The sequence below is a fragment of the Cydia splendana genome, chromosome 17 (genome assembly GCF_910591565.1).
Source record: "Cydia splendana chromosome 17, ilCydSple1.2, whole genome shotgun sequence".
NCBI classification, from domain to species: domain Eukaryota; kingdom Metazoa; phylum Arthropoda; class Insecta; order Lepidoptera; family Tortricidae; genus Cydia; species Cydia splendana.
In genome coordinates, this window is record NC_085976.1 from 16290072 (window position 1) to 16298963 (window position 8892).

An 8892-nucleotide genomic window follows, 5' to 3' on the forward strand; every position below is an offset into this window, starting at 1 on the left:
CGACAACTTGCCATCATATTGCACCGTTATTGGTAAAACTATACTGTCTGTGCCCCATCGTCCTAAACATAAATGCAATAACTTAGTTGTATTGCCTTGTTATTAAATAAACTTATCATTAAAATTTAGACAATCCTAAACATAAGTGTAACAACTTCACTTATTGCGTTTATGATTAGTTATTGGACTAACATTTGTTATCACAATTTTACTAAGCATAAGAGCGATAACTACAGTTATGTCGTTCTTCATAAGTAAATCACAAGTCATTGCCTCAGATATTGCAGTTTTGATTAATAAAAAACATGTTTACGTTACAGATACCTTAAAACTGTCTAAGAAGAAAATATAGAACTCGTTATGCTCAACGCGAATATGTATATAACTCAACTTGACCCAAAACTCGAGTTATTGCACTTTTCGTTAGGAGGGCAGTTTGTCAGTCAGTAAGAACCAGAAAAACTATATAAGTACTCATCTCTTTCTTTTGGGTGCTAGTATATATACTAGTGTAAGCCAAAGATAGTACGATTCTCTCTGTCTATGATTGAAATGAGACAGTTATTTGACAAACTATAATATATACATATTTTTTTGGCACCTTGAAACCGCCAGTCTTAAGGGCCCCACAGATTACCAGTTCGCCGGACGATATCGGCCTGTCAGTTGTTCGGAGCTGTCAAATTTTCTTTTAACTGACAGGCCGATATCGTCCGGCGAACTGGTAACCAGTGGGCCCCTTTACATAGGTAATTAGGTACCTATTACTCACCTACTTAGTACTTTTTAGGGTTCCGTACCCAAAGGGTAAAACGGGACCCTATTACTAAGACTCCGCTGTCCGTCCGTCCGTCCGTCCGTCTGTCTGTCACCAGGCTGTATCTCACGAACCGTGATAGCTAGACAGTTGAAATTTTCACAGATGATGTAATTCTGTTGCCGCTATAACAACAAATACTAAAAACAGAATAAAATAAAAATTTATGTGGGGCTCCCATACAACAAACGTGATTTTTGACCGAAGTTAAGCAACGTCGGGCGGGGTCAGTACTTGGATGGGTGACCGTTTTTATAGATAATGGTACGGAACCCTTCGTTTGCGAGTCCGACTCGCACTTGGCCGGTTTTATTATTACGTCAGTAGGGCTAAGATGGTCGGCTCTTTATCATTTGTTACCATGCCTGTCCCGTTCTAACAAAAATACAAGTGTGAAAGTGACGCATGGCATGACAGGTGATGAAAATGCGACTGTGATACCGCTTCTGGGTCATATAAAAAAGGTCGTTGTTATTCGGTACTTTTTCAATAAAACAGCAGTTAAATAATAGTAATAATGACGACCGGTCTGGCCTAGTGGGTAGTGACCCTGCCTACGAAGCCGATGGTCCCGGGTTCGAATCCCGGTAAGGGCATTTATTTGTATGATGATACAGATATTTGTTCCTGAGTCATGGTTGTTTTCTATGTATTTAAGTATTTATATATTATATATATCGTTGTCTGAGTACCCACAACACAAGCCTTCTTGAGCTTACCGTGGGGCTTCAGTCGATTTGTGTAAAAAATGTCCTATAATATTTATTTATTTATTTATTTATTTATTTATTTTAAATAAATATAAATTAAATTATATAATTCAAATTTAGCGCCTACATTTTTTAAATTTGCCGTTTATTTCTACTGACGGAAGTCGACTACTTGGCAGACTATTTATGTATTTCTTTTTGTATAATGAATGATACTAACACTTGTCCTTCCTGACAAATATTATTTTTGTGTAAGGTTGAAATCACACTCCATTTTCGTTTAGAATATAAAATGGGCATGATTTTTACTTCCTTTTTACGCTTACACTAAAAAACAATAACAATAAAGAACATTAAAATCGCAGTAAACCGCCAAACCTCACGAAGTTCCAATTTTAAAATTCAAATTTCTTTTTCGAAAGCCATTTGGAACACTCAACTGCCAGTGAGATAACTTTACATTGGCCAAGTATTATCATTGCCTACAGAGTTAAGGCGAATCCAAAGCTTCAACCGACTAGTTTAACTATGAACACGCGAAGCTTGATAATATTATAGGGCAATTATACTGGTTTTCCCTGAGTCAGATTTGTCTGTGCTATGTAGGCTTTTGGAATGTTACCCCTGAAACGGATCTTTCGGTTTAATGGGTGATATTTTTTCATGGGTGGGGTTAAAGGTTAAGATCGACCAATGGTGGTGCAGCTTTTGTCTTCGTCTGTTTAATGTGATTGTCAGGTGCTAGAGGGAGATAGGATAGGTTTATTCTCGGTACGTCTGGAAGTTTGGTACAGGTGGGATGGAAGTGGTTTGAGATGGCTTCATTATGTTCTTTTTAATGGCTGAAGTTGGAAATAAATGGTGAATAGGTACCTACATATCTTAATATACTTTGAGTTCACAGTGAGATTGGATATTTTCCCTAAACATAACATACCTATTTGTTATAGTAAGATTACAATAAGTATAGTAGTCCTTGAATAAAAAAACAAGGGGTTGCACTCCGGGAGTGCCGGCAGAAGTGAAAACGCAATGACATCGTAACAGTTTTTCGATCAGGTCACGTGTCCGTCTTACGTCTTACGAATCTTACGGTCACGTGACCTGTCGCGAGTTTAACATTTTTTCCCCATTACAAAAAGTGCACAGCGCCGCTAAAGAAGTTTTCACTTCAAAAATAGGTCGTGAATGAACGAATTAGTGAATGTACAAGAACTGTACATATGTAATATTTAAGGTAAACTAAACACCCTGTAGATTTTTTTTAAATAAATCATTATCGATTAAAGTATTTTTCTTGATTTAAATATATTTTTTTGCTAGCAAACCCTTTCGATTGATATAAAAAACGAAAATGTTCCCTAACATAAGTACAAGTACCTATCCACTTTTTTATGCAATTAGGCCCCATTCTCACGACAGCTTAAAAAGCGTTGCGTTAAAACCCGACGCTTTTTTACCGTTTCTAATATTTGTGTTCATATGAACGCTTAAAAATCACTTGTGAATCGTACTGCCACGTACGCATCTCAGCAAAGCCATACTTTATTTGCTATTACGACGTATTATTTGAATATAGCTTGAATATTTCAGGGATTAGCAAGCATAAGTTGACATTTTTAAGGTGAAACTAATAATAATTTTGACGAAAGACACCAAAAATTGACACTTGACAGATAACTGACAGCAGCGCCGGCGCTTTTTTAACGCTTGTGAGAACAGATACACGGAGTTCCGTATGATCAATTCAATTAACGGCCAACGCTCAACGCCGAAAATCGAACAGTGCTCGATAAAAAAGCGCCGCGCTTAAAAACCGCCTTCGTGTGAATACATACATGGTTATCCATTTGTGTCATTCAAACGTTTTTTTAACGCGCGTCGAAAGCTTGGGTAAGTAAAGTACTTAAGTTGGGGCACCGACCGTACTTATGCTTTTTTCCATAGGCTCTGCCATTAAGTATTAAAAATATTTTTATGTATAACCCACCCTTTTATTGCTACGCCAAATAAAAAAGACGTAAAAATTAAAAACGAAACAATTCACCAAAAATCGCTCCCAAGCGCCTCCTCACACCAAGTGACACTTCATTTGCAGTGACAGTTCATTTACCAGTTTTACCAACATAATATTTAACGAACAAATCACCTTTAAAAAGTATAAAAACCAACGCATCAATGACACAATATAACCCTTATGTCGTACCAGCAAAGTTTACAATCGTGTAATTGTAAACATAGATAAGTTTGTCGAAGTACGGAAATAAATAAATTCCCGAAAAGAAAAAAGCGGCCCGCAATTAAAAAAAGACGGGAGTTATTTGGATTTCCATAAATACTGCTCTTGAGATATATCTTCCTGGTTTTTTTGGGGTTACCGGGGCTGTTTAAACGAAGGCGATTCGTTATCGAAAATGAAGATGCGATGTAGTATTTGTGTCAAAGGTTTAATAGTTATTTATTATTTCACTTAGGGCCACTTGCACCATGCATTAACTCGGGGTTAATGGGTTAAACCTGGAGTTACCATGGTTACCAGTACAATTCGATACTGGGTTAACAGTTTAACCGGTTAACCCCGGGTTTGTGGGATGGTGCAAGTGGGGTTTAGTATTCTAAAGTTCTCCCTAAAGATCAACCAAATGCAGCTGCGTTGAAACGTAAGGAAAGAAGCTTCTTTCCTTCTTACCTATTTTTTTTGTACTAGAATAAAAAATGATAGCAATAGCAATGAAAACCACAAACCACAACTACTTGGCCTTAGCCTTAGAACCCGTTTTATTTAAGAATAATACGGACTTTCGTCTTTTAGTATTTCTTCGGTACGGACACTACGGACAGGCCATGTTTTCGTCAAAGAAAGCGTCTTTAACCAATAAGGGGGTAGAGAAAGGTCTAATACCTACTAAGTTCTTTGTAAGTTCTACACGGTGTACCTATACTAGGGGCCCCTTTCTCAAAAGCTTGTAACTTGTAATACAAGTGCAGTGGCGGATTTGCAGTGTTGCCCGTCCAAGGCCCCAGGCCCTGTAGTAACTACTAATAGCCGCCCCTTTCTCAGTACCCATATATAGACTGCCACTCTAGGCCCGGGCCTAGGGCCTTAGGGCAAATCCGCCACTGTACAAGTGGAAGTCCCTTTCTAACAAAAGCTGTCAAAAAGTGACATCCGCTTGTATTACAAGTTAGGTACAAGATTTTGAGAAACGGGCCTAGGTATACTATTTCGATCGTTTCAAAAGTGTTAAACTCTCAGCGACTGTGTAATTGTATTCGAATATAAATATTTTCGCGAAGAGAGAGGCCCGGCTAGGCCCCCGTCTTCATACAGTCATTGTTTCACAGTTTGACAGCATAAATTGTCAAAACCTTCCCTCTACATCTACTAATAACATTTTGTCCAACTGTCTGTAATGATTTAAATAAAAATAGTTTTGGGGAGTAATTTATTGTTTACCTTCGGCTTTTTAAGGTGAAGTTAACGCTTGAAATAATAGTAACGATGGGTTTTACTTTTATGTTGTATTTGGTAACTAATAAAGTACAGGGAAAAAACTAGCACGTCTGAAATATTTAGAGACGAAACGTTTATCTATGATAAAACGTTTATTTTTTACTACGAGTACACATTAGTGCAATATACAGGGTGATTCAGGAGACGTGAGCAGGACTAATACTGCGCATTTCGTAAATTATAAGCAACACTTTCGTATCAGTATTAGTGAGGTTAACGTTAATTTTCTAGTCGTGTTGAAAAAAAAGTTATTAATTTATTTACGACATGCGTGGTCACCCTAAAATTAGAATACTAAACTACCGATATTCTGTGTCAAATTGAATGTCACCACTGTCATCGCGGTCTCGTTACTTTTGTAAACTCGTATCTCACTCAAGTTTGACAGTTTATTTTCTTCGTAATCAAAAATTAAAGAGGTTTTATGCTTATTAATTAGGTCTTGTAGGGTGACCATGATTGTAGAGGATTAAATTTGCCCTCACCAAAAAGTTAAAAAATAGGAAAAAGTGTGGTTGTTTCACCTAAATACGACGGTGATCGATCAATTATCAGTTACTGAGTGTGCAGGATTAGTCCTGCTCACGTCTCATGAATCACCCTGTATAGTACCTATGGATATGTACGTAAATTAAGTTATCCAATATGTACCGTAAAACGGACTACTACTAACTCCGGTCCACAAGTTTAACACGTAGGTACTTACATAAATTAAATATCCATACTAGTTTACTTTTTTTTCCTTGTTTTGTGACAGTGTTTTTTTGTCTTAGAACTACGTCATTCATATAATGTTATGTACATGACTTTACATGCGCAATAAATAAATGATTATGATATTTGAGTTAGTTTTCCAACTATTTATGATCCAAAACTAACTCAAAAGCTAAAACTTAAGTCCGTTTTATAGCTTTTGGATCAGTTGGAAGTCCAACTATTTCACTGGTCAGAAAATAGAAAACACCCTAAATAGTATCAATCAGGAAAGCGGATCGTCACATGCTTATAAAACTCCCTCTTGGGCATAATCGAGCTCGATAAAGAAAAGCCCATATCTACATCTACATGCCGATATAATATATCGGCAGTTGATGGATGACCGCTTTTGGGGATAAGTGGAATTTTCCCTTTTTTGCAATCTCTGCCGTTATGTAGGTTTTAGGGGGCTTGTCACCCTGCGGTCATCTGCGACCGAATTACGACTACTTCGAGTAGATGAAAGCGCAGAATAAATAATAGTACTAGGTACAGAAGACTCACTTTCTAACAAAACGCATCTGTTACGATCAGCACAGATATGGCCGCTAGGTGGCGACAGCGCCACGCGCGGCTTATGGCTAGCCACCAAAATTGGTGCGGAACGGATGTACTTTTAGCTAGGTACCTGAAGCAAAGCGACGAAATCGCGCAGTAAGCCACGCCTGATGAAAGTTAAAGCCTAAATAGGAAATATTTTCGGCCCGATTCGAACTTTAAGATGTGACGTTTCTTCAAACAAAAACGTCACTTTTGACACTGACACATCTAATCCATATCGTTTCTAGATCTATTAATTTTATTGACGTATCTTAAAGTTTGAATCGGGCAGTAAGTAACATTGAAAACCTTATTTGAACATGGAATTGATGATACTATTACACGGTAAACGAGGTATAGTCATCTCACCTGCAATAATATATTATACAACGAAGGCCGCAAAAATATCTGACACGATCTTATTTGTAGAGCCATATAATGTCACATTTTTGCTGCCTTCGAAGAGTAACATATTATTCCAGGTGTACCTACTCGTTACAAGATTTTTTAGCATAGCTATTTTTAAAATTATTACAACGGATATAAACTACTTATACTTATATGTGATAGTCCTTTAGCGTTAGCGTAAATAGTATACATATAAGAACTTTAAAATGTGCCAAAATTAACATTTAAGGTCAAACCTAATCAACACGACGCACATGTTCGCATAAACATTAAATAAAATCGTTTACGACTTGATTAAAAACAAAAACAATTGAACAGATTGTTCAAACGGAAGGTCAGTCTGCTCACCTGCTTCGAAATTTAAATAATAATAAGATGACAGTGCACGCACATGCGACAGAATATATTATCGCACAATAGGCTGGCCCGCTCACACAATAGCACTGTTTTCTTAACGGCCAGTACTGTTTGGAACCAAGGGGATATTCAAATTTTAGGGTCGCGAATTTTGAATATCGATTTTTTTCGCCACCGGCCAGTTCTCACGGGTCAAGCGATGACCTTTCGGACAATAGTCGATAGATCAAAGTTGCGTTCAGAATTATAATTAATGTTTTGCTTTGTGAATTCGCGGGTTCTTAAAATTGTAAAGATTCTTTTGAATTTTGAGAACTAGTTGTGGAAAGTGGTTTGAATTTTGATGAATGTATGAGAACAGAACTGGACGGACACTTGTTAATGTGTTTTGTTACTGACCTTCCCTTCTTGACCTAACGATGTATTTAAATTCGCGACATTTGTGATCGGGAATATGTTATAATGATCGCGACATTTTGGGTGTCCTAAGAATTTGTTGCAAGGGTGAAAAAAAAATCTACACACTAAAGTTAGACCAAGATAAGTTTGCAACGATTTTGATAGCACCCGCAGTGCAAGCGTATATACGTCAAAATTTCACAGAAATGTGACGTTTAAAATAACACTTGCACTGCGTGTGCCATCTAAATCGTTGCAGACTTATCTTGGTCTAACTCTGTTCCAACTGGGTCCTGTAACACAGGTTTTTCTAGCTCAGGGCACAGGGTCGTGATTTACTGTACCTATTGTAAAATCGCAGTTACGCACATAAGTACTTTTTGTTGATGGACAGCGCTTACAATAGTAGGATTAATTACAAGACATAACACACTAAACAAACACATACATAAGTAATATGGGTAAAACAGACAGCCCCATGTGCAGAGCGTGCATGGAAGAAGAGGAAACAGCAAAACATATTCTACTACACTGAAGGAAGGTAGAAGTATACAGGAACCAATACCTAGGGACTCCGTGCACACTGAAGGAGGCAGTTAGCAACCTGAAGACAGACCTGCTAGGTTTCATGGAGGTGCTGGGGTGGTTAGAGTAGTGCTACCTCGTTTTCACGCAAAATAGGCACAGTGGTTGTCGACTTGCGGAAAATGCCCAGTTGCTAACTACTACTACTAACACTAACTAACTAACTATACTTGGTCAAGCAAACCTTATCAGTAGCAAAAGGCGGCAAATTTAAAAATCGCGGGTTGCAACACTGTTTTCGAATAATTTCAAAATCGCGTGTCATCTGTGTTTTATCTGTGCAATGTGGATCGTGAATGACAGCCATCTTGTTAGTTTACATTCTACAATCGTTAGGTTACTATTTCAAGAGAAATTTCTGCTGTCACCATTAAATACCAATATATTACCTAAATAAGATTATGCATGAACTCAAGCAAAGTCATGGTGCTTACAATGATGTAAATCAAGCTCGTTGATCGTAAATATTTGTAAAATTTGAGGTTATGATACTTATGATAATTACACGTTTTGGTTCGATGTACATTGCTGCTTTTCTTAGCGCAATACTGCTCTTTGAGTGTTGCCTTACTTGCTGTACATTGCTACTGACATACTTTGCTTGACAGACTATATTACGTAAGTTGGAACATTAAAGGCCTGTGCACACCGGCTAACTACATGTGCCTGACGTGCACTTGCGCGTGCGCTAAAATGTTGGAGCCGCACACGCAAGCGGTGTGCCGTCTCTCATAAGGATCTGTATACCTACTACAACACCGCACGCGCACGTGCACGTCACGCACACGCAGCCGGTGTGCACAGGC